The following is a 27,874-nucleotide window of genomic DNA, read 5'->3' on the forward strand; positions in this document are numbered from 1 at the left end:
GGGTGAGGAGGGTGAGGAGGGGTGAGGAGGGTGAGGAGGGGTGAGGAAGGTGAGGAGGGGTAAGGAGGGTGAGAAGGGGTGATGAGGGTGAGGAGGGGTGAGGAGGGTGAGGAGGGGTGAGGAGGGGTGAGGAGGGCGAGGAGGGGTGAGGAGGGTGAGGAGTTGTGAGGAGGGTGAGGAGGGTGAGGAGGGGTGATGAGGGTGAGGAGGGTGAGGAGGGGTGATGAGGGTGAGGAGGGGTGAGGAGGGGTGAGGAGGGTGTGGAGGGGTGAGGAGGGTGAGAAGGGTGATGAGGGTGAGGAGGGGTGAAGAGTGTGAGGTATTTAAAGGTAGATTAGAAAAGGCTAAATATGGCTGTCTATTTCCCATACACTGACCTTGATTAAGGGAGGGGGTGATGGGAGCTGATGGAGTTAGGATGGTTAATGAACATCACCCTCTCTGCCCGCTGAGTGTGCCTGTGTGTCTAGTAGTGTGAATCGTTGCAGACTAATCAGACTTCTCTAATAGACTGCTCCTCTCTCCGCCCGAGTCCAGGGCGGGGTGTCAGCAGCCATTAACCAGAGGAGCAGACAGTGGCACACACACACACACACATTGGAACAGAAGGGGTGTGGGCTGGGGAGGGGTGAAGAGGGCGCCACATCTCACAGGAGCGACGTGCTCATCGGACCCCCAAAATAGCGCCTTAATTAATAGACCCAAATATCATCCCATTTATCATGTAGAACCATCAGGGAGAGGAGAGGAGAGGAGAGGAGAGGAGAGGAGAGGAGAGGAGAGGAGAGGAGAGGAGAGGAGAGGAGAGGAGAGGAGAGGAGAGGAGAGGAGAGGAGAGGAGAGGAGAGGAGAGGAGAGGAGAGGAGAGGAGATGGGGTGAAGTTCAATGACACAGGTCAGATGGGCTTCAGATGATGACAGCGAGTCGAAGGGCGGTGTGTGTGTGTTCGTGTGTGCTCGTTCTTTCTGCATACACACGTTGCCTGAAATGACCCTCACTCAGTCACTATTCTCTACCAATGTCAACATTCAACAAAAGCTGTCACTGAGTGGTTGAGCTACAGCGATATAGAGGTGTAGGTACAGCAGTATGGAGGTGTGTAATCTTGTAATGCTGCTGTTGACAGCTCTAATGGAAGCTGAGGTTGCCACCCCAGGAGGACCAGAGAGAAAGTCTAGCAAGGCTAAACCTGCTGATGTATGGAGTCTGGGAGGGCTTCTGAGTAGGGCATAAACACACACTTGCGCGGTTCGTGCTGTTCAAGATTAGGGAGGCCGTTTTTTTAAATGAGCATGGCCTTATTTCTATTACAGCATATTGGATGACTGTCATTCATATTCCAATCACCCAGTTCAATGTAACATTGATGGGTTTAGACTATTACATGATACTCGAATTGTACCTACTTAATACCCATCATCAGGTTGCTACAACCTAGCTAACAAATTGCAGTTTATAACCTACTCGAGAGACAAATTGGAGTAATCAAGGTGACAGACAGTGACACGATCAATACCGCCTTGCACACTCTTGCCTATATCTAGCTGATCTGGTGTGTAATCATTAGTCCAAACAGAACGTATTGCAACTAAAACAAGAGTTTCTATTGGACAAATTCAGGTAGGCCCTTCCACGTTTTGTTCCGTTTGCTTCCGTTCAAGAAACCTTTTGCAACACAGAATCGGCGGAATGAATACACCCCTGATCACCCGCACTCTAGGGCTGGGCAATATATTGAATTAATTTGATTAATTCTAATGTATGTTTTTGCGCTATATTCCAAATGCCTGTATCGCAACAATCAAGGTTTTGTAAATAAATAAATACAAAATATGAGCGTTTATGTCCGCTTGTTCTCATGTTGTATTTTTGGTCTTGTCTCCTTCGCTACTCTGTGCTGTGCGCACCTTCCCATTTAAACCGGAGATCCACCCTAACAATGGGAGTTGTCCCAAAGGCGGGAAGGCAGGCGACAAGCTTAGGTCCAAAATAAGCCCATAGAAACGCATTGGCCTTATTTTGGACAGATTTTAGCGAGAGTGACACTCTCGCTTTGCCTCTTCCTCTATGGGTTGCACACACACCAAGCTCCCCCCTGCCTCTCACGCCAACAAAGTTGAGAGATCATCTTACTCTCTGACAAGCGGTTTCAACTTGCTATTTGCATTTGAGGTTTGGTCCAACAGAATCGGTCATATGAACACAAACACGTTGAGACAATATTTTACAGTAATAGAGGAGAAGTTAACTTCTAACGCTACATTTTTTATGTCTCAACTACTCAAATTGCCCGCAGAGCAGACAGTTTCAATGAATATTGATTCTGGAAAATTGGCATTGGGTTACCATGTACCGCTAGCAGCATTTTAGCCAAAGACTGTTATACTAGTTTTTACATCTGCATTGCTTGCTGTTTGGGGGTTTAGGCTGGGTTTTTGTATATCACTTTGTGACATCTGCTGATGTAAAAAGGGGTTTATACATTTGGTTTATTGATTGATTGATAGTCTGTGTTTTATAAATGTTCAATAAGCATAAACACAATTATATAAGGAATTGGCAACTCATTCTCATTCTGAGAAAAAAGCTAGGCCACTTGATTACAACATCTGAACAAAGTGGACAGGCTAACATGCTTTTCAAACAGTTGGAAACAGACAGAAGGGTGTGTTCATAACAATTCAACTGTTCAACCTTGTTAGCTAGCAAATAGATCCAGGTTGGCTAAACTTGAAATATAAAGATTAGCTGGCTAATCACTAGCATGTGGGCTTGAGAGATTGTTGATGAGACCTGTGTTCATTTTCTATAGCCTATTGCTTCCAGAAGTTAGTCATTATTAGTGAATGTGCATTATGCATGGTTCTAGTTAAATTTGTAACAAAAAAGGGCATTTTCATAGACAGACTTGAAAGCCAGATCAGTGATTATTGTAAAAAATAAATAAATAAAAAAGCAGGTTAAACTATTTTGATGAACAAATTAAATAATTAGTGGGTCTTATGGTTGTGGAAGGCTTATATTTGTGTGTAATATTATTATTAGTATTAGTATTATTATTATTATATTTGTAATAATATATATATATATAATATATAATATATTGAGTGTGTTGATGAACTGTAGTTTGGACTGGAGGGCCTGAAAACACATCACAACACCATCAATACTGTTACATCTGTTACTATTGATTAATACTCAATCACCATATTATGAGAGAAAGAGAGAGAAAGAGGGGAAAAGAAAAAGAGAGAGATAGACTATTGAGTGTGTTCTATACCTCTAAACACCTGCCAGGCTCAGCGGTCTCCTAAGCCTGTTTCATAGCTCTGATCTCATCCTGTCTCTCTAAGTCCTTCCTCACCTCGATGGCCTCCGCCTCACACTGGTCACTCACCACACGTAACGTCCAGTTAGGCTTCGACTGGTCCAGGCTCTACACAACCACAGATGGACGTGAACACACACCCAAACACACACACGCACACAAATTGCCTTCATGTGCTTCAGGGGAGAGGTTACAGGTTTCCTAATGGCCCGATATCGCTCTCTAATTATGGTGCTGTAGTCAGACAGTCTTGTATAAAGAGAGAAGAAAGACAGAGCTCCAAGGCATGCTGTATTCACCTGTCTGTCTCATCCAGGCACATCATGGAGGATCATTTCTCAGCTCATCCATTCAAAGATTATAGCCTCTCTCTCTCTCTCTTTCAATTTGCGCTGCATCAACGGTGCAGAAAAATGGAAATGTATTCCAAGAGAGAGCTTTTAAAGAGAAATCTGCCTTTTAAATGGCATCGTCTTTAGTGTTTTTGACAAAGAGGCAGTGGAGACTGAAAAGCAATTAGGAAGGGAGCAGAGTATGTATGGTCAGCGCTACAGCTGTAGTTAGATCTATTAAAACCATACAGAGATGACCGGATCACTGGTCTGCTCTGTCATGAGATAATAGAATACACTTATTAGGCTAGTCAGAGGCTTTTATCCAAAGCTACAGCTAACACAACCATTTAGTAGATGCACAAACAATACTTTGAATCCCAAATAAACAAAGGAGTAGCTACTCGGTCCTAATCAGGTAATGAACATATTTCCTAGTTGTAATGTCTGTGTAGACAGCATATGGTATATTAATCAGTGGTGGTCAGCTGTCAGTGTGTACTATTACCTACCGTTTCCATCCTGGAGCCAGGCTTGGCTGGGGGTTTGTCCTTGTCCCCTTTGCCCTTGTGGCTGCCCTTGGGCCTGGATGACTTCTGGCCCTCGCTGCTCTGGGAGTCAGCACTGACCGGAGTGGCCGGGTCCTCGTGCTTCTCCCCGTGCACTATGACCAAGGACCAATAAGAACCGAGGTCAACGATCAGATGGTCAGTAGCAGGACAGGTACAAGCACTGAACACTAACCTATCAATCAAATTACATGTATTTGTATTTGTATAGCTCTTACTACAAATACACACAGTATGTCAAAAAAGCACTTAGCAGCAACCCAAGCCTTATAGATAAATTGGTATCCTAATAACTTCCCAGTCTTTATAAGAGATTGTGTGAGTACATTATTCTGTGAGAGTATTCTGTGCATTGTGTATCTGGCTTGTTTAGGTCTATATTCCTGACATGGTCTAATGCCTTACTGCTGTTTACACAGTGGAGTTACAACACATGGCAAATACAAAGCCATTCAAAACAACATTTCTACAAGGGAACGGCATTTGTGCAATATCATAATTCCTTAGAAAAACAACCGACGTGCATTTCCATTTCGACTTAAAACGGCAGGTAAATGACGAGCAATTCCCCTGCCATTAAAATCATATGAAATTGTGTTTTTAATCCAAAGGTATTACGACCAATTTAGTCATTCAAAGTCCATTCACACTCTATTGAGTAAAGATAAAGCGTACAGCACACCAGTCAGTGTGTGTAGGAGACAGAGAGTGTGCTAGATGGCACTGTTGGACTGTGTAAGCTACTACTACTGTGAATCATTGCAAGGCTATAGCTGCTATTCCCCCTTCTCCATTAGAAATGCTTGATAATCCATCATTTTAACTGACAACCTGTCATCTTTACTGAAGGGGTTGATAATTACGGAGCATTATACTCACCTCACCAAACCATTCTGATCACAACTCACCACTATCATTAGCATCCATGTCGAGTAAAAAATGATGTTTTTTACATGTCACAGACAATAATGTCAAGGTAAGGAAGTTAAACCATGGCTATGGCTAGCAGTGCTGCCCAACAGAACTAGCTTGGATATTGCCCTGTACTATATACAGTATTGGATATGTATTTGTATGTGTCATTGTTGGTTTGTACACCCACAGAATGGGGTGAAAATGTCAGCCATATTGGTCAGGGAGAAATCCAAACCAGTCTAATTGGAATGAATGGCAGTAGTGGAATAATCCTGATTTTACTTATGCAGGAAAATAAAAGTAAGGCGTGTGATATCATCAATTATGTAATAGAAGGATTGTCATATAATTATAAATACAGTTTATACGGGTTGTATACAAATGTTCTGTATAAATAGCCTCTAGAATATATGTAAACAGACCATAAATGTAAAAAAAATGGGGGGAAAAGCTGTGAGTGCTATTATATGATACAATATCAGTATTTGTTGCATTTACAACTTGTGTAAGTCCTATCATCAACTGATTTCAGCCAGTGTATGGCTGTGGATTGACTGCAATCTTTGAATGGAATGTTGGCATGTTGGCAGTTATAATGAACAATTAATGGAATCATTCCTCTAAAACTAACAAACATACAGTGCAGATAAATTCTTCAAATGTATTGTTTTACACAATATCTTATCACAGCACTGGCAAACCATGGTAGACCAACTCCCTGAAAATATGGCAGACGTTTATCCCATCATAACAAGGTTCATACCCATTCTAGTATTCTAAATCCTAATTATATGTGTACACCTACACTGAGTGTACAAAGCATTAGGAACACCTTCCTACCATTGAGTTGCACCCCCTTTTGCCCTCAGAACAGCCTCAATTTGTTGGGGCATGGACTCTACAAGGTGTTGAAAGTGTCCCACAGGGATGCTGGCCCATGTTGACTCCAATGCTTCCCACAGTTGTGTCAAGTTGGCTGGATGACCTTTGGGTGGTGGACCATTCTTGATACACACGTGAAACTGTTGAGAGTGAAAACCCAGCAGCGTTGCAGTTCTTGACACAAACCGGTGTGCCTGGCACCTAATACCATACCCTGTTCAAAGGCACTTAAATACTTTGTCTTGTCCATTCACCCTCTGAATGGCACACATACACAATCCATGCCTCAACTGTCTCAAGGCTTAAAAATCCTTATTTAACCTGTCTCCTCCCCTTCATCTACACTGATTGAAGTGGATTTAGCAAGTGACATCAATAAGGGCAGGTGTTCTTAATATTTTGTGTGCTCAATGTTTATCCAACCTGTATCCTAATGAGACTATCAACCTTGCCCTCTTGTAAGGGGCAGGGGCGGCAGGTAGCCTAGCGGTTAAGTGGTTGGGCCAGTCACCCAAAGGTTTCTGGTTCAAATCCCTGAGCTGACTAGGTAAAATATCTGTCGATGTGCCCTTGAGCAAGGCAATTAACCCTAATTGCTCCTGTAAGTTGCTCTGGATAAGAGTGTCTGCTAAATAACTAAAATGTAAATGTAATTATAAAAGCCTACATGTTACAATTACATCCATGATGCATCAACCAGAACATTTCCTTGTCATTTAACCAGGACCAAGTCAATGAAGAACCTGCTATCATTCCCAGTTTAATAAGGACTGAGAGAACCTGCTATCATTCCAGCAAGGGCTTGGCTGAGAGAACCTGCTATCATTCCAAGTGTAATGGGAGGCTTCAAAGGCCAGTAGCAGAACAGTGCTACATTGAGAACATGTAGTAACCATGAGCATGTGGATAGCATGATCAAGGCAGTTCCCTCACCGCTGAGACAGAGTTCAACTAGGCTAAATTAATTCACTTTCCTGCTGCCAAGATATTTCCCAGGGCACCATGGGGCAAAAAGCCGACTTCATTGTTATTGACCCAATTTTACTGGCTTATTGGAAAACTGGGGGAGGGGAGGGAGGGGGTGACGTGTGTGTGTGTGTGTGTGGACAGACACACGCATGCACACGCACAGAAAATTCAATAAACCAGTCTTTTTTTTTTAACTAATGATCAGCACTTTAAAACAGTCTGTCATATCTATTAGACAAATGGGACTCTTTTCCTTTAGAATCAATACACATCGGTAGGCATGAGAATTCAAGAATTCAAGAATTCAAGACGATGGACACTGACACACACACGCACATGTATACAGAGTGAACCTTTCTTCAGATTTTCTGCCGCGCAAACTGAATGGGTATAGGAGTTATTTTCTAGAGCTCTAGATTCTAACATTATTGGGCAAACCATTCTCTTCAGACAGTCATGCAAATCGGTCTGCACTCGCCCAGTCCCACCTCCCCCTCACCCCACCAATATCCATCTCTCAATTCATTTATCCTCTCAGATTTTAGTCTATTTCAAAGCTCTAATTTTCTTCCCTCGCCCGTCTAATTTGTGCAGCATCCAAAGACGTCTGAGAGGCAGTAGCAACGACACAGGGTTATGGCCTCATTCAGAGGGGCCACAAGGCCTCCCAATTAACATCCAGTGATTTGCTAAAGGAGCTGTATTAATTTGCCTTGCATTAGGGATGTGATTGCAGCCCAATGGCTAGTCACATGGAGAACAGAGAGACCCGCCTGCCTGCTGCATATCTGGCACATTTCAGATGCAACATGCAAACATTGAGGGCATCTGAAATGCAATATGGAAATGTGATTACTAATCTGATGCATATTGGGGGCGATCTATCTGAATTATCATATGAATGAATCATGTGAATCCAACCCAAATATTCTGTATAATTGTAAAGGAAAGTTTAAACCTGACCCAAAATAACCCTAATATCTCTTTGGGATGTTAGCCTATTCCATCAGACAGTGGAGTAGTCTACCTGACCACAGATGGGGTGAAGTGTGGGACAAAGTGTGTCATTGGCTAGTGAGTAACTTGTACAAGACAGAAGAGAGGATTCAAACTATTCTTTTTGTCTGAGAAAATTCAAGAATTCATTACACGTCATATCCCCCTTCATGTGTATGAAAAATAAATACAAAGGACGGCTCATAATAATGGCTGGAACAGAGCAAATTGACGTATTTGATACCATTCCACTTATTCCACTCCAGTCATTACCACGAACCCGTCCTCCCCATTTAAGGTGCCATCAACCTCCTGTGATATACACATATGACCTTGAAATACAGGGAATACAGTCAACAATAACAGCAATAGCATTTCTGTCTGAGACGAGAGAGAAAGAGAACAACATCATAACAACACCACCCCCACCACAGAGAAACACCAGAACCTATGCCACTGCCTGTGCTACAGTATGTACTGAACAACCCTGAGACACAGAGACACAGACACCGTGAATACCACATTAAGTTAGTTGTGCCTTTGTGATAATTAAGATGTATAACATAGTTCTAACAGTATGCCATGTAGATTGATGTAAAAGCAGTTTGCCAGTGAACATTTACATTATATGGGCAAGCAGCACCTTGAACAATACCTCTTCATTTTTATCTGTTGCTCCTAAACATCACTCCATCTGATCTGCAGGTAGCTAGTAGCTAATTACTATTGATGCTACAGGGTTGTTGTTGTTGTTGTTGTTTGACGTTACAGAGTTGAGAAAATGCTCCATAATCTGCCTCTGATGAGAGGTTTCACCTAAAGACAGCTCTATCCATTGAAGGGTACAAAGTCACTCAGATAACCACTCAATGAGTGTGAACCAACCTATACCTATCCCATACTCAGGAGTGAAAGTAAGCCGTAACGGTCCGGTACGGATTACCGGCAAAATAAATAGTGGGGGTACGCCATACCGGTAAAACATGAGCCAATCACAATCATTAAAACATAGATTCCAAGAAAACTGTAGGCTATTACACCACTATTTATCATTACCGCATGTCAGTCACATGAAAATGAGTGAATAGACTTGAAAACTAGTGGAATAAGCTCAAAATGCTGTGTCGTTCAATGATAACACTGACATTTTGCCAAGGCAGAGATGATTTGCTGAGACTGAGACGCACCCGGACAGCAGTCTATGCATCAATTCAGGTCACAAGACTTGTGTAGGCCTAATGAATGACAATCACCAAATGTCATTCATAACACTTTGGGGTGTTTTGTAAGTGATGTCTCTTTGCACTTATCAAATGGCACAGTATGGATGCCGGAATTACTTTAGAGTGGGGTAGCCTAATAATTGGAATAGTAACTGAAGTCTGGACACTGACTGTAGGCCTCACATGTAGCCTATTATAATATTAACTCCTGCAGAATTAAGTGTTCCTCACGGTAAAATTATTGACCTACTGTACATTTTGTCTTGGAAACAGGAGTGGTAAAATATCATTTATTTATTTCACCATCTTGAGAGAATGCAAATGTAGGCTTAGAAACCTGTTGTGTAGCCTAAACATGCCATTTCTGTCAGCGACATAAAATCTGACAGTATTTAATTTTTAACAACATAAAATATGCATCCAAGACGAACTGAAACATGTTGATCGTTTTCATAGCTTTTCATTTCCTTAAAACCGGTCAAACTGATGTCATTTGGGAATCTCCCTGGTCCCAAAACGTCCTCGCTCCGTGAGAGAAGCAGAAATTTAAGAGAAAACTTTACCAATATCAATTAGATTGTTGATGATGCATTGATCATTCTAGCGATTTATGACATTATTCTGGTGAGCAAGGCTTTATTTAGTATTCTGTATCTAATTATAGACAAGTTGACTAACAAATAGCCTACCAAATGTCAGAAATTATATGCAGAAAAATAAATGTCATTCTGCCATCTCTGAGTAATGTGTGCAGATAGCCCATAGGAGCCTTTTGAAGTAATTGTTTGACAATCAGATGAAAACATAATGACTGGTTGTGATTATGCCACATTAAAAGGTAGGCTAATACATTTTTTAAGTTAAACAATAAACCTTGACTATTAGGCCCATAGAGATCCTATTAAAGTGGAACTGACAGTGTTTTAACTACTTTGCAGATATGAAACAAACAGACAATCATAATATCAGTAAGAAATATCAAATTCCCCGTTTATGCTCCAAAATCAACTTCATAAGAGGTTTTAAAAATAGGTTATATTTTAGGCATTGTTGGTAGAATAGATGGATGCAGTTCAATGCATGACTAATATAATTCACCAATACATTTCTTGGTAGTCCAAAAAATATTGCTATCGGGTTGTAAATCACAGCTGGCCTGGTACCTTGTTTGCTGCCTCCTCCCATTCGGGATGCACTGTTTCAGTTTCAATGGCTCAATATTTGTAACAAAAAACAGACGACTGTAACTAAGGCTGGGAATGTCAATACAATCAAACTAGCAAGGGCAATGATCACAAGTCAGTCATAACGTGGCTAATAGGCTAGCGCACGTGTCAAACACAAGGCCCGCGGGCCGAATAGGACACAGAAGCGAGTATAAGTGAGTCAACAGTTGAGTCATCTACTTTATTAAATCACAGCCTGATGCGCTGGCATTGGTGAATTCCACTTCAACTTCAGCAGAGGGAAAGTACAGACACAGTCCTAGCTAAGCTACTAAAATGTTGCAGTCTGGCTTCGGTTTTTAAAGGTTGACAATGAATAACCAAAAAACAAAACCTGCAATCAATCAATCAATCAATCAAATGTATTTATAAAGCCCTTTTTACATCAGCAGATGTCATAAAGTGCTTATACAGAAACCCAGCCTAAAACCCCAAACACCAAGTAATGCAGATGTAGAAGCACTGTGGCTAGGAAAAACTCCCTAGAAAGGCAGGAACCTAAGAAGAAACCAAGAGAGGAACCAGGCTCTGAGGGGTGGCCAGTGGCTGTGCAGGGTGGAGATTATAAGAGTACATGGCCATTAAGTCCAGATTGATCTTCAAGATGTTCAAACGTTCATAGATGACCAGCAGGGTCAAATAATAATCACAGTGGTTGTAGAAGGTGCAACAGGTCAGCACCTCAGGAGTAAATGTCAGTTGCATTGCTAGTTATAGCCTAATGTTAGCTAGCTAGCTAACATTGAACCTAGTTTGTTAGCTTTAGCTACATGCAGATTCATCGTATTGGTAGTAGTATGAGTTGGGATTATTCCGGTTCATTGTTTAGCTAGCTAGCTAGCTACCTAGCTAGCTACATGTCTAAACAAAAGACTCCACTTGGGCCGGATTATTACATGACCCATCAAATTAGCCAGGTGTGTCTGTGGGTGATTACGGCCATATATTGTATTTCATGAACATATGTACATGTCTAGACAATAGTGACTCATCCACTTAGCTAGATGTGGCTGGGGGGTGGTTATAGAATTTCCTTCACATGACCCATCAATTTAGACAAGTGGGTCGGGTAAGCGTCATCTAATAATGATAAAATATTAATACAATATTTTTATCTGGACACTTTCTGTTTTTGATATTGCTACTATGCAAGTAACCACTTCACTGTACCGTTTACACCTTCTGTATCCTGTGCATGTGAAAAATAAACAGATTTTATTTGATATAACGTGTGTTTACCACATGGCCTCACATGTGAATCCTTAAAAGATGGGTGGGGCTAAGGCTTAAGAGGGTGTGAATGATGCTGAATGGGTGTAGACAAAGAAGAGCTCTCCAGTAGGTGTACTAAAACATTCAAGAGACATTTTCTAAAAAGTGGAGTTACAAGTTTATCAACTTTCAAAGCAGAATTACTTTCCCATTGCTCCTTAACTGCAGTGTATGATATACAATTTTCTAGCTCTGAGTCTCTACTTTTATCCAATGTAAAAAACACAATTTCCAATTTTGCTAAACAAGACCGAATCGAGGCGGTCAGTCACATTTACCACCTTCACGAGTGCAGTCTCAGTACTATGATGGGGTCTAAAACCAGACTGAAGCGTTTCGTATACATTATTTGTCTTCAGGAAGGCATTGAGTTGTAGTTCAACAGCTTTTTCTAAAATGTGACATCCTCACATTCACACTGGAGATAGTCCCCTGACAGCTCTCATTCACTCAGTACGTTATAGCTACATTTATATTTCCTATTATCCAAATTTCAATCAGCTTATTATCCATATTTCAATCTCTTGTTATCCAAATTTTCTATCAGCTTAATATCCAAATTTCAATCAATCTTATTATCCAAATTTCTGGTTATGGGTCTGGTCGGTCAGGGGGAAGTCTCCGTGGCCATGCCCTCCTGGCCCTTTCCTCCCTGGGTAGAGCCTGTCACTCTGGCCTCTTCCTGGCTCTGCTTCCCATCCGTCAATCCACAGGAGGCGGCTGAGACAGGCAAAACACAAATATAGATTTTCATTGAAATTCCAATTCAAAGAAACAAAATAACAATAGAAAGAAAAGTGTCAGCAAACTGCTTTAGCCCTTTCAGAGAGATGAACGTGAGAGGAATCGTAGATTGAAAGAGCAGCCTTGAAGTGTCAAGGTTTTTGCCTGTGTGTCAGGGTATTTTAGTGACAACGACAATCGATCAAACCAGTCTAAATGCTTATGCTGTATCTTGACTTATGTTTGTCTTATACAGTGGGGAAAAAAAGTATTTAGTCAGCCACCAATTGTGCAAGTTCTCCCACTTAAAAAGATGAGAGAGGCCTGTAATTTTCATCATAGGTACACGTCAACTATGACAGACAAATTGAGATTTTTTTTCTCCAGAAAATCACATTGTAGGATTTTTAATGAATTTATTTGCAAATTATGGTGGAAAATAAGTATTTGGTCACCTACAAACAAGCAAGATTTCTGGCTCTCACAGACCTGTAACTTCTTCTTTAAGAGGCTCCTCTGTCCTCCACTCGTTACCTGTATTAATGGCACCTGTTTGAAATTGTTATCAGTATAAAAGACACCTGTCCACAACCTCAAACAGTCACACTCCAAACTCCACTATGGCCAAGACCAAAGAGCTGTCAAAGGACACCAGAAACAAAATTGTAGACCTGCACCAGGCTGGGAAGACTGAATCTGCAACAGGTAAGCAGCTTGGTTTGAAGAAATCAACTGTGGGAGCAATTATTAGGAAATGGAAGACATACAGTGAGGGAAAAAAGTATTTGATCCCCTGCTGATTTTGTACATTTGCCCACTGACAAAGACATGATCAGTCTATAATTTTAGTGGTAGGTTTATTTGAACAGTGAGAGACAGAATAACAACAAAAAAATCCAGAAAAACGCATGTAAAAAATGTTAGAAATTGATTTGCATTTTAATGAGGGAAATAAGTATTTGACCCCTATGCAAAACATGACTTCGTACTTGGTGGCAAAACCCTTGTTGGCAATCACAGAGGTCAGACGTTTCTTGTAGTTGGCCACCAGGTTTGCATACATCTCAGGAGGGATTTAGTTCCACTCCTCTTTGCAGATCTTCTCCAAGTCATTAAGGTTTCGAGTCTGACGTTTGGCAACTCGAACCTTCAGCTCCCTCCACAGATTTTCTATGGGATTAAGGTCTGGAGACTGGCTAGGCCACTCCAGGACCTTAATGTGCTTCTTCTTGAGCCACTCCTTTGCTGCCTTGGCCGTGTGTTTTGGATCATTGTCATGCTGGAATACCCATCCACGACCCATTTTCAATGCCCTGGCTGAGGGAAGGAGGTTCTCACCCAAGATTTGACTGTACATGGCCCCGTCCATCATCCCTTTGATGCGGTGAAGTTGTCCTGTCCCATTAACAGAAAAACACCCCCAAAGCATAATGTTTCCACCTCCATGTTTGACGGTCGGGATGGTGTTCTTGGGGTCGTAGGCAGCATTCCTCCTCCTCCAAACACGGCGAGTTGAGTTGATGCCAAAGAGCTCGATTTTGGTCTCATCTGACCACAACACTTTCACCCAGTTCTCCTCTGAATCATTCAGATGTTCATTGGCAAACTTCAGATGGCCCTGTATATGTGCTTTCTTGAGCAGGGGGACCTTACGGGCGCTGCAGGATTTCAGTGCTTCACGGCGTAGTGTGTTACCAATTGTTTTCTTGGTGATTATGGTCCCAGCTGCCTTGAGATCATTGACAAGATCCTCCCGGGTAGTTCTGGGCTGATTCCTCACCGTTCTCATGATCATTGCAACTCCACGAGGTGAGATCTTGCATGGAGCCCCAGGCCGAGGGAGATTGACAGTTATTTAGTGTTTCTTCCATTTGCAAATAATCGCACCAACTGTTGTCACCTTCTCACCAAGCTGCTTGGTGATGGTCTTGTAGCCCATTCCAGCCTTGTGTAGGTCTACAATCTTGTCCCTGACATCCTTGGAGAGGTCTTTGGTCTTGGCCATGGTGGAGAGTTTGGTATCTGATTGATTGATTGCTTCTGTGGACAGGTGTCTTTTATACAGGAAACAAGCTGAGATTAGGAGCACTCCCTTTAAGAGTGTGCTCCTAATCTCAGCTTGTTACATGTATAAAAGAAACCTGGGAGCCAGAAATCTTTCTGATTGAGAGGGGGTCAAATACTTCTTTCCCTCATTAAAATGCAAATCAATTTATAACATTTTTGACGTGCGTCTTTCTGGATTTTTTTGTTGTTATTCTGTCTCTCACTGTTCAAATAAACCTACCATTAAAATTATAGACTGATCATTTCTTTGTCAGTGGGCAAACGTACAAAATCAGCAGGGGATCAAATACTTTTTTCCCTCACTGTACAAGACCACTGATAATCTCCCTCGATCTGGGGCTCCATGCAAGATCTCACCCCGTGGGGTCAAAATGATCACAAGAACGGTGAGCAAAAATCCCAGAACCACACGGGGGGACCTAGTAAAGACCTGCAGAGAGCTGGCACCAAAGTAACAAAGCCTACCATCAGTAACACACTATGCCGCCAGGGACTCAAATCCTGCAGTGCCAGACGTGTCCCCCTGCTTAAGCCAGTACATGTCCAGGCTCGTCTGAAGTTTGCTAGAGTGCATTTGGATGATCCAGAAGAGGATTGGGAGAATGTCATATGGTCAGATGAAACCAAAATAGAACTTTTTGGTAAAAACTCAACTCATCGTGTTTGGAGGACAAAGAATGCTGAGTTGCATCCAAAGAACACCATACCTACTGCGAAGCATGGGGGTGGAAACATCATGCTTTGGGGCTGTTTTTCTGCAAAGTGACCAGGACGACTGATCCGTGTAAAGGAAAGAATGAATGGGGCCATGTATCGTGAGATTTTGAGTGAAAACCTCCTTCCATCAGCAAGGGCATTGAAGATGAAACGTGGCTGGGTCTTTCAGCATGACAATGATCCCAAACACACCGCCCGGGCAACGAAGGAGTGGCTTCGTAAGAAGCATTTCAAGGTCCTGGAGTGGCCTAGCCAGTCTTCAGATCTCAACCCAATAGAAAATCTTTGGAGGGAGTTGAAAGTCTGTGTTGCCCAGCGACAGCCCCAAAACATCACTGCTCTAGAGGAGATCTGCATGGAGGAATGGGCCAAAATACCAGCAACAGTGTGTGAAAACCTTGTGAAGACTTACAGAAAACATTTGACCTGTGTCATTGCCAACAAAGAGTATATAACAAAGTATTGAGAAACTTTTGTTATTGACCAAATACTTATTTTCCACCATAATTTGCAAATAAATTCATTAAAAATCCTACAATGTGATTTTCTGGATTTTTTTTCCTCATTTTGTCTGTCATAGTTGACGTGTACCTATGATGAAAATTACAGGCCTCTCTCATCTTTTTAAGTGGGAGAACTTGCACAATTGGTGGCTGACTAAATACTTTTTTCCCCCACTGTATACATTTACATTTTAGTCATTTAGCAGATGCTCTTATCCAGAGCGACTTACAGTTAGTGAGTGCATACATTTTCATATACCTAGCACTTTCACAGCCTTATACATACTCAAAAGTTTATGCAGGCTAGATTGAATATCTAGTCCTCAGTTTCACTTTTCTACCATTTGTCCCTAGACCAACTCACTAATAACGAATTGAACAGCTCTGAGATACTCCTAGAGACCCCCCTGCCCAATCCAACAGAGGACATTCACCCTAAGTTGTTGTTTACTTGCCCCTCACTATAGTTTAAGTAGCAGAAAAACAACATTGCATGATGAATGTTGTGCCTCCCGGACTGGGTCTGAGGGTGATTGACAGTCTGGCTGACAGTCTATTAATGGATTCATGGCATATTTTAGGGCTGACAGACAGACAGACAGACAGACAGACAGACAGACATACATACATCACTCTGAGACCATGGCGTGATGCTGCTGCTGTGTTCACACAGTGAGAGAGAGAGATAGAGATAGAGAGATAGAGATAGAGAGATAGAGATAGAGATAGAGATAGAGAGAGAGACTGGCAGAATATGAGCGGAAGACACACAGTCATCATAACATTGACAACAAACTGGTAATGTCGTAGACTCACTAGAGAAAAACAGAATAACCTATATCGTCATCTATCTGAGCAAACATGGCAGTATCAGGGAGTGTGTGTGTGTGTGTGTGTGTGTATGTGAGGGAGGGAGGGAGGCTGGCTCTGGCAGTCAGAGAGTCACTACTCTAGGGTGTCACGTGCCTGGTGTGAGGCTAGGGACAGCATGATTCAGACTGTGACAATGACATAAACACTGTATATGGTATAACGGTACACTGAGACAGACGGCTGTGAGAGCTGGCAGATATCTCTTTAAGGTGATAGGTGCATCACAGTACAGGTAAATGACTGTTATAGACAGGACAGTACATCATGAACAAAGAGAATACACTGATATGACGTAACACCTACTGAGCTCATTTCTACTCTGTCAATCATGATTGCCAGTGACACAGGAAATATATGAAAGTACAATGAGTCATCTGTCTTGTCTTCCATCCCTGCTTGAAATAATGTGACTCACTGTTGTTATGATAGAATGGGAAAACCGGGATGACCCCGTAGACTTTCCCAGTGATACTGGTCACCTTTTCCTCATGGTCCAGGGCGGAGAGACAGATGTGAACGTCCGCTTTGGACATCTGGAACTGGACCGTACCGATGTGGTACGCGGCACCTTCATAGAATACCTGTCACAATATACAGAGTTTATTATTGGTAGAGCCAGGAGGGTTTCCTCACCATGTGACCTGTGGCCTAAATTATCAGAGGTGTGATCAGCACAGAACATGGACAACAGGCAATTATGATATCCCGATTAATGATATTACTGATTACAATTATATATGTTTTACACTGTCATTATTCAGTTATGTTACCTGCAGATAACATTCCTGTCATTGGGACTGTACTAATCCTGTAATTCCTTCACAGAGAAGTTGTTGAGCGGAGCCTCTCGTGCCAGACCAGGAAGCAGGTCACGTGAGCCAATCAGACGCATCCTCCACTTGGCCCCCACGAGGGGTGTGTCAGGAGTGTGGGCCTCCACCACAAAGGTGTACCCACGCTACAGGGAGGTGGGTATGACGCATGAGGGTTAGTTTCTCACACACACACACACTCACCTATATCACCTATGGAGCCTGTGATTACATCATTGATAACACATGTGGATTCATCAATGCCATTCCTACAGATGGAAAATACTGCTAGCCATACAAAAGTAACTGTATATATTGTATATATTATGATGTAATGTTATGTATACTGTAATGCAATTAATATATAGTTGGGAGCTAGGTCCAGTCCAATTCTGCATGAATAGAGGATGAGATTAGGGGCCAGGTGTATCAAGCGTCTCAGAATAATAATAATTCATTTAATCTGAACAGCACGGTCTTGAGCTGTGCTGTCACGTTCGTTTACAGACGGGACGGACCAAGGCGCAGCGTGATATGCGTACATGTTTATTAAATATTAAACACAACGACAAAATAACAAACAAAACAAAACGTGAAGTCCAAGGCAACGCAACACAACAAACCTTAACTGGAACAAGATCCCACAACCCACCAGTGCCAATAGGCTGCCTAAGTATGGTCCCCAATCAGAGACAACGAGCTACAGCTGCCTCTGATTGGGAACCACACCGGCCAACATAGATCTACACATAATAGAATATCAACATAGAAATACACAACATAGAACATACACACCCTGACTCAACATATACGAGTCCCCAGAGTCAGGGCGTGACAGTACCCCCCCCCCCCCCCCCAAAGGTGCGGACTCCGACCGCACAACATAAACATAACAGGGTAGGGGCCGGGTGGGCATTCCGCCTCGGAGGCGGATCCGGCTCAGGGCGTGACGACCACTTACTCTCCGCCTCCCTGTTGCGCCCCTGGTCTGGTCTGGACCTCGGCGCGCTGCTTCCCCTCTCCTTCCTCCCACGAAGTACCAAGCCCTGTCTGGACCCTGGTGTGGGAGAACCCAAACCTGGAGAGGGGCTGACGTCTGGGTCTGGACTGGAGCCGCTGACCGGAGCTGGACCGGCCACCGGTGGAGCGGACTGCTCTGGCTCCGGAGTGGAGCAGCTGACCGGAGCTGGATCAGGCACCGGTGGAACAGGCACGGGCCGTGCCGGACTGGACACACGCACCACTGGCTTGGTGCGAGGGGCAGGAACAGGCCGGACCGGGCTGGCGATGCGCACCACTGGCTTGGTGCGAGGGACAGGAACAGGCTGGACCGGGCTGGCGACGCGCACCACTGGCTTGGTGCGAGGGTCAGGAACAGGCCGGGCCAGGCCGGGCCAGGCTGGCGACGCGCACCACTGGCTTGGTGCGAGGGACAGGAACAGGCTGGGCCGGGCTGGCGACGCGCACCACTGGCTTGGTGCGAGGGGCAGGAACAGGCCGGGCCGGGCTGGCGACGCGCACCACTGGCTTGGTGCGAGGGGCAGGAACAGGCCCGGGCCGGGCTGGCGATGCGCACCACTGGCTTGGTGCGAGGGGCAGAAACAGGCCGGGCCGGGCTGGCGACGCGCACCACTGGCTTGGTGCGAGGGACAGGAACAGGCCGGACCGGGCTGGCGACGCGCACCACTGGCTTGGTGCGAGGGACAGGAACAGGCCGGGCTGGCGACGCGCACCACTGGCTTGGTGCGAGGGGCAGGAACAGGCCGGGCCGGGCTGGTGACGCGCACCACTGGCTTGGTGCGAGAGGCAGGAACAGGCCGGACCGGGCTGGCGACGCGCACCACTGGCTTGGTGCGAGGAGCAGGAACAGGCCGGGCCTGGCTGGCGACGCGCACCACTGGCTTGGTGCGAGGGGCAGGAACAGGCCTGGCCGGGCTGGACACACGCACCACTGGCTTGGTGCGGGGAGCAGGAACGGGCCGGACCGGACTGGCGACACGCACCACTTGCTTGGTGCGAGGGACAGGAACAGGCCGGGCTGGCGACGCGCACCACTGGCTTGGTGCGAGGGGCAGGAACAGGCCGGGCCGGGCTGGACACACGCACCACTGGCTTGGTGCGGGGAGCAGGAACGGGCCGGACCGGACTGGCGACACGCACCACTTGCTTGGTGCGAGAAGCGGGACTGGGTTCCTTTATAAACCCCCGCTCCTTCTGCTGCCTAACCAGCTCCTCTCGCCGTGCCTCTACACTTTCCTTCTCCCTTTTAGCCTCCTGTAGCACCTCCCTCTGACCGAATAACTCCTGCTCCCTCTGAACCAATAGCCCCCGTAACATGGTGGCCTCCTCTCCTAACCTGCAGATCCGCCCTTTAACGGCCTCCTGCTGCCTCGTCGTCCACACCGTGTGCCCCCCTCCCAAAATGTTCTTGGGGTTGCCTCTCGGGTCTCCGTCGTCGGCACTGTTGGCGCCGTTTCTCCTCTCCTACCTGGGCATCCTCCTTCATCGCCTTCCGGTAACGGACGGCCTCCTCCTCCGTAATTCTCCCCCAACCGAGGAGGACATCTACTAATGTAACCTCCTGTTGAATTCCCGGCGTTTGCTCCTGAACACGCTGCTTGGTCCTCGTTTGGTGGGATCTTCTGTCACGTTCGTTTACAGACGGGACGGACCAAGGCGCAGCGTGATATGCGTACATGTTTATTAAATACTAAAAACAACGACAAAATAACAAACAAAACGAAACGTGAAGTCCAAGGCAAGGCAACGCAAAACAACACAACACAACACAACACAACAAACCTTAACTGGAACAAGATCCCACAACCCACCAGTGCCAATAGGCTGCCTAAGTATGGTCCCCAATCAGAGACAACGAGCTACAGCTGCCTCTGATTGGGAACCACACCGGCCAACATAGATCTACACATAATAGAATATCCACATAGAAATACACAACATAGAACATACACACCCTGACTCAACATACACGAGTCCCCAGAGTCAGGGCGTGACATGTGCCTTAAAGGAGGACAGAGACTCTGCAGTCCTAATAGTGTCTGGAAGTGCAACTGAAAGCCCTGTCACCCATAGGCTTTAGTCTACTGCAAGGCTGCTGAAGGGAGATGGACCTGGAGGTGTGAAGGGTGCGTGTGGGGCAGGAGGGTAGAATGAGGTCAGACAGGTACTTGGTTCCAGAGTTGTGGATAGCTTGGTAGCTGTGAACCAGGATTTTGTAGTCAATGCGTGAGCATATGGGGAGCCAGTGGAGGTTGAACAGCACTTGAGTGATGTGCTTGCGGGGGGAGGTGTGAGTGAGGACACGTGCAGCACAGTTCTGGACATATTGTAGCCTGTTTAGGCACTTGGCAGATGCAGCAACAAAAAGGGCGTTACAATAGTCCAGACGGGATGAAATAAAGGCTTGGATGAGTTGCTCAGCTACAGGCTGTGATAGCATAGGTCGTATAAGTAGTCTTAGGCCTATAAGGCCATGTGTAAAAAGGAGAGGTCAGGATTCTGTTTGTACACTTGTTTACATGGATATGCTTAATTCAACCTATTTAAAACAAGCCATTACACTTCGTTATTATCATGGCATTTCATTGTTATTATTCAGGTCATTACTTATAAATATTAATAAACAAATTAAGAAATGCCAGGTTGGAGAGGATCTGTTGCATTTTCGTTTTGACACAACATTAACGGAGTCAAAATCAAGATATATGCCTATTTTGTCCTTGTCTTTTGGCTTTTCTGCATATAAAAAATAAAATCCGGATCCTATTTCGATGCACAAAACAATTCAAACAAAGTCTGATGGGTTTTTTCCACTTTTCCCGAAATATTCGCATAACGTCACAAACCCTGTTGCTGCGGTCATTTGATGGCAGTGGCATTGGCATATGTTCATCAAAGAGAGGACGCCGTAATGAGCGAAATAATGTAGCCTAAGCTACTGAAATTAGGCCTTTTACTAGATTAAATCATGACAGGAGCGTTTGATTCTTATTAAAGAGATGGAGTCCAGACAGGCTACTTTAGGAAACTTTCTGAATGGACACACAGTATAGGCCTAGAGAGAGATTCAGCAAACTCACACACGCACACCCCCATAAAAGGATCCGTCAACCACCAGCGTATGTCAGACACAAGAGCAAATATTCTTCCTTTCCTTAAAACATATTAAAAAACCTAGGCCTACCTTAAGCTTTCCGGAAGTAGGTTATAAGTTCGTAAATTGACAAGGAAAATATGAAGGGGAGAGAGACAGCTATGGAATAGTATGAAGATGAAATGTACAATCAGTAAAATAGAAACAAATACACACAACATGTCCAACATGTCCATTTGACACAACATTAGCCCATTATAGGCCTCAGAGCTAGAACAACCTTGTTGACTGCTGTTGAATAATTCATGAAAAGTGAGACACATCCAACCTTTAAAAAAAAAGAAGACCGATTTATTTATTTACTAGCAAGCAATGGAAACGTGCATTGTATAAAAGAAAGTCCACACATTAAACATTTGTTTTTACTGAAGTGCCATAGCCTGGCCCTATAGGTTTCTGGCGCATCAAAGGACAGTTGTCAAGGTAGATGTAGGTGGGTGTGGGTGGAATCAGGCGCAGGACGCAGTACGTTAGTCCAACAGACTTTAGTGAGGCACAGCAAAACAAACACGAAATAAATGCCCTGAGGCAAAAGCTCCGCACGTAGGCGTAAACACAAGCTCACAAACAGGTGCGACAAAATACTCCAAAACGAAGGAGCAAACTAGCTCAACCGAGCAAACAGTAAATATCCAGCCTACCGGCACGACAGTAAAACAATCACACACAACACCTGACAAACACAACGAGAACTAAATAGGACACTAATGACACTAAATGATAACAGGTGTGACAACAATCAGACAAAAGCAAACGAACATAGAAACATGCAACGGTGGCAGCTAGTATTTCCGGAGACGACGAAGCCTGCCCGAGCAAGGAAGAGAGGCAGCCTCGGCCGAAACCGTGACAACAGTTGGAAAGAGGAAATGTAGAAAGTTTAATAAACAGACTAAGTTAGCAAAACAATTGCTTATAATCATTAGAAAACACTCCCGCTATTAGGGAAAGTTCATCTATGTGAAAATAAAGTGAATACAACATTGTTTTTCTTCAAAAATGAATGTAGGCCTATTTAAGCGTTTTTTATGGTTATTTTGTTTTCCTGACGGTCCTAATGCAGAACCATCAGTTACACGGTTATTCAATTACTGTCACAGCCCAAATTCATTTTGATCTAAAAGTTCAAACCGATCCTAAATCAGCACTCTGAGACGATTGATACAAATGGCACCAAAACTCCTGGGGGGAGATCACTTATTTGGTATAGAGAGGGCTGAGAGTAACTGTATGACACTGTAACCTCAGTTTTTCAACTTCACTAAACATTTTTGGAGTTAACAAAGACAGGGTTTGTCTGTGTTGGGTGAAAGCAGCACACAGGAGGCTGTGAGTGAGTAAGAGCTACAAGGTGAGGACAGGACACACATCATGTTGGAAGGGAAGGATGTTAATTGAATTGTACCAGGGTGACCTAGAGCATTGACCCTATCTGGAGCCTGTTACGGAATTGAGGATCAACACACTGGGAACAACTCACAGAGAGGGGGACAAACAAACAGACAGAGAAAGAGGGGTTAAACAGAATATGAGGCAGATACATTTGGCCAGAATTCCTTCAGAAATGATATTGAACTGACAAGCATAATCAATGTGTGAAACAGGTAATGTACGTAATCAGTCCATTATGAGCTCTCTAGAAGAATACAGTTGTCACGACTTCCGCCGAGGCTGCCTCCCCTCCTTGTTCGGGCAGGTTTCGGCGTTCGTCGTCACCGGGTTACTAGCTACTGCCGATCCTATTCTCATCACTCCATTTGTCATGTCTTGTCTTGTCAATCACACACACCCGGTGATCATTCCCCTAATTAGTATGTGTATAAGTGTTCCCTCTGTTCCCCTTGTCTTTGTAAGTGATTGTATTTGTGAGAGCGAGTAGCTCTCTTCCATTGGTTATTGCCAAGGTGGAATATATTCCCTTGTGATAGTTTCATTTTGACGCTGGGTGCGTTTTATTTATGTAAACGGAATAAACTCTGGACTTCGGTATTTTACCTCCTGCGCCTGACTCCTTCATTCACACCTCGTCACAACAGTAACATATACTAGTTACAATAATGTGTTATGATTATTACATTTCTTCATCAAACAACCTTGTCGGTTTTATTTAAGTGCAGAAGTATATTATGGGGAGCTTCTCTCTGGGTTAAAAGGCTGAGGAGAGTGGAAACACTTCAAAGCTCCGACTCTGACTGTACTGGGGGTGTGTCACATGCACACTGGCACTAGGGCTGGGAATTGCCAGGGACCTCACAATACGATATTATCACGATTGTCACGTTCGTTGATGAACGGGAAGGACCAAAACGCAGCGTGAAATGCCTCCATGTTTATTGAACTTAATAAACATACAAAAACAACGAAACGTGACGTCGGAAGGCTAACACTAACAAGCCACACTAACCGAACACAAACAAAAACCCACAACACAGGCAGGAAAACTGGCTGCCTAAGTATGATCCCCAATCAGAGACAACGAGCGACAGCTGCCTCTGATTGGGAACCACACCCTGACCAAACTAGCTAGAGTTATATAGGCCAGGGCGTGATAGTACCCCCCCCCCCCCCCCAAAGGTGCGGACTCCGGCCGCACAAACTTGACTGAATAGGGGAGGGTCCGGGTGGGCCTCCAGCCCCTGTGACGGCTCCGGCTCCGGAGTGGAGCCGCTGACCGGAGCTGGATCAGGCACCGGTGGAGCGGACTGCTCTGGCTCCAGCGTGGAGCCGCTGACCGGAGCTGGATCAGGCACCGGTGGAGCGGACTGCTCTGGCTCCGGAATGGAGCCGCTGACCAGTGCCGAACCAGGCACCGGTGGAACGGGCACGGGCCGTGCCGGACTGGCGACGCGCCCCACTGGCTTGGTCTGACGAGCAGGAACAGGCCGGGCCGGACTGGTGACGCGCACCACTGGCTTGGTACGAGGAGCAGGAACAGGCCGGGCCGGACTGGCGACGCGCACCACTGCCTTGGTGCGAGGAGCAGGAACAGACCGGGCCGGACTGGCAACGCGTACCACTGTCTTGGTGCGAGGAGCAGGAACAGACCGGGCCGGACTGGCGACGCGCACCACTGGCTTGGTACGAGGAGCAGGAACAGGCCGGGCCGGACTGGTGACGCGCACCACTGGCTTGGTGCGAGGAGCAGGAACAGACCGGGCCGGACTGGCGACGGGCACCACTGGCTTGGTGCGGGAAGCAGGAACAGGCCGGGCCAGACTGGGAACATGCACCACTGGCTTGGTGCGGGGAGCAGGAACAGGCCGGGCCAGACTGGGAACACGCACCACTGGCTTGGTGCGGGGAGCAGGAACAGGCCGGGCCAGACTGGGAACACGCACCACTGGCTTGGTGCGGAGAGCAGGTACGGGGCGTACCGGACTGGGAACCGGCGCTGGAGGTCTATGACTGTCTCCGTCCTTTACACTCCGCGCCCCGTCCTCCTCCAGTGAGGACTCCTCTCTGAGCCCCCACGAGTGCAGTGGTCGGGGCTCCTCTCTGTCGCTCTCCGACCACCCTTTTAGCCCCCCCAAAAAAATGTATTGGGGCTGTCTCTCCTTCTCCACCCTGATCCCTTTCAGGGCCTCCATCTTCCTTGCCAGATCCTCTCTCATCTCCCGCCAGGTCCATCCTCTCTGGGCACGCTGCTTGGTCCATTGGTGGTGGGTTTTTCTGTCACGTTCGTTGATGAACGGGAAGGACCAAAACACAGCGTGAAATGCCTCCATGTTTATTGAACTTAATAAACATACAAAAACAACGAAACGTGACGTCGGAAGGCTAACACTAACAAGCCACACTAACCGAACACAAACAAAAACCCACAACACAGGCAGAAAAACTGGCTGCCTAAGTATGATCCCCAATCAGAGACAACGAGCGACAGCTGCCTCTGATTGGGAACCACACCCGGCCAAACATAGAAATACAAACATAGATATTCACACCCTGACCAAACTAGCTAGAGTTATATAGGCCAGGGCGTGACAACGATACTTAGGCGCCGATACGATATGTATTGCGATTCTCACGATTCTATATGTCTTGCGATTCAATACTGTGATTTCATTGCGATTGGATGTTCCAATCATATTGCTCACCGTATGTCTGCTGCCGAAGGACAAGAAAGCCATGAGAAAACAAGTTTTTTTCAGTCATGGAATAAAAGTTCTGAAAACAAATTGGCTCCCTTTTTAAAATGAAGATAGAGAACAAGCTATGAAGGAAAAATACTGGAGTTTTGGTGCAGGTACAGCCAACTAGCGCAAAAATAATATTGTGACATTGTCAAAATGATACGATATATAGTCAAAAATAATATCCCGATATGTAACTGTATCGATATTTCCCCCCCATCACTAGCGGGCACGCACACACACAGGCACGCACACACACAACCCTCACCCCCAGGCAGCGGGTCATTCAGCAGACGCCGCGAGCCGATTGGAGCAGAGAGAGCATAAACAGCAGATGGTACCACCTGGAGAAGATGGAACACAATGTGGAAAAATACTCCCCTCCCCTCCACTGTGAGGCTAAGCCACGGCCATAGAACTCACTGAGGAGGACAGGGATAGACTCTGGACACGCATGGAAAGAGGTGAAATGAATTGCTTCCATGCCACACAATGCACATGGCTGGCACAGTGTCACAACAGTGTGCCAAGCCATATTGTCATATGTACCCAGTATTTAGTGTGTTGGCTAAATGAGATGTGTCATGTTTTTGTGTGCTGTGTGAGATTGGGTTTTTGTGTTGTGTTCTCTGCTGTGTGTGTGTGTGTGTGTGTGTGCGTGCTGCGTGCGTGTGTGCTATCTTGGTCTAGCTGACAAAAAATATACCTCAATAAGGACACAGCATTCTTTCTCTGCATCCGATTCCACACTGGCTCACATCTCTGTTTTTGAGGCACTGAAATTTTATTTTATGCCTAGAATACACACACACACACACACACACACTCAGTTAAGTAGCAGACATCCATAAAAGATGAAAGACATTCACTTGAAGCCAAAAACATGAGAACATCGTTATAATACTTGACCTACTTGAAGGTAAAAAGATGAGGTTTTTTATAAAATAATTTGAGACGGAAAATAAAAAAGCCCTTCATACCTCAAATTCACTGTGACACTCATCTCCACCTCTGCTGCACTAGCCCTGCACCGGAGCCATTCATAAAATATGTAATACTTCATATCTCCTGGCTCTGTCACTGAGGTGTGAGTGTGTGTGTGTGTGTGTGTGTGTGTGTGTGTGTGTGTGTGTGTGTGCGTGCACTGCTGCGTGTGTGTGAGAGAGAGAGAGAGAGTCAAGGGACGTTTCAATGACCGGCGTTTCTCATCTGGCACAGTCCCCCTGCTTAAGAGGCCCTCTCCAAATCAATAGAGCCATTACAGGCCGGGCTGTGGTTTGGGAGATGAAAAAGTCAAATAATCTTGTAGAGAGACGACTGTGTGTGACAGACAGGGCATCTGAGGTAGCTAATGCTAAACACAGACAGAGTGGCCTCGAATGAGCCTGAGACATCGGTTGGTGATGTCAGAGATAAAAATTAGGGGCCAATTCATACTTTTTCAAATGTGTTCCCAAACGTGCCTTGAAAAGTGTAGTGAGTTTAAAATGTAAGGCTTGGTAATTCAGTATGTCAGTGGCTGGAATAGTCATTGTGATAAATATGGTATCTAGGTATCTGGAGGGGTGTGGGGGGTGGGGGGGGGTGTGGGTGCTCTCTACCAAAACAACACATTTTCTTGGACAACCAGTAGTCAGGAAAAACTCCCTCTATCGGTATGGTGTAGTTGTGATGGAATTTGTGTATTGTCCTAATAACATGTCTGTGGGTGTAACAGGGAGAGGGGAGTTTGGTGAGTGCTGGAATTCTATGTCTCATGTCTCTGCTCCTGGCCTCAATATTGTGTTCTGACAGGCTGGACATGACAGAAAACCTCCAAGCCCTGGTAATAAATAGTCTGTCCACGTCTCTCACCTCCAAAATACCCTATATCCCTCTCTCTCCCTCTCGCTACACTCTCCCTCAACTGGAAACCTGTCACTGTGGAGATGTTTGGATGTTCGAGGGGGAGCAGGTGGGTGGGTCGATGTGTCTGTGTATGAATGTGGGACGGGGTATCTGTGTGTGTGTATATGTGTGTGTTATCCTGTCCCCCCACCCCCTCACCTGTCAGGGTGTGTTAGTCAGAGTGGCAGCCTCATCAATAAGTCTCTGTTGCAGCCCAGAGGCCCACAGATAGGTCACAGGGAAAATTCTTCACAGAGTGAGAGCGAGCGAGA

General features: G+C 45.2%; 1 pseudogene across 1 annotated transcript in view; it reads right to left on the reverse strand.

Moving 5' to 3' along the window:
* Positions 1 to 3,275: 3,275 nt before the first annotated feature.
* LOC311106778 (androglobin-like) overlaps positions 3,276 to 27,874 on the reverse strand; it is an 89,773-nt pseudogene continuing 65,174 nt past the window's right edge. The window contains exons 19-23 of the transcript in view: positions 17,367 to 17,554; positions 17,012 to 17,177; positions 12,306 to 12,433; positions 4,174 to 4,325; positions 3,276 to 3,437 (exon numbers count right to left, since the gene is read on the reverse strand). The product of the transcript in view is annotated as an androglobin-like (transcript). The remainder of the gene's footprint in view (positions 3,438 to 4,173; positions 4,326 to 12,305; positions 12,434 to 17,011; positions 17,178 to 17,366; positions 17,555 to 27,874) is intronic.

This window comes from Coregonus lavaretus (genome assembly GCF_964263955.1).
Source record: "Coregonus lavaretus genome assembly, chromosome: 31".
NCBI lineage: Eukaryota > Metazoa > Chordata > Actinopteri > Salmoniformes > Salmonidae > Coregonus > Coregonus lavaretus.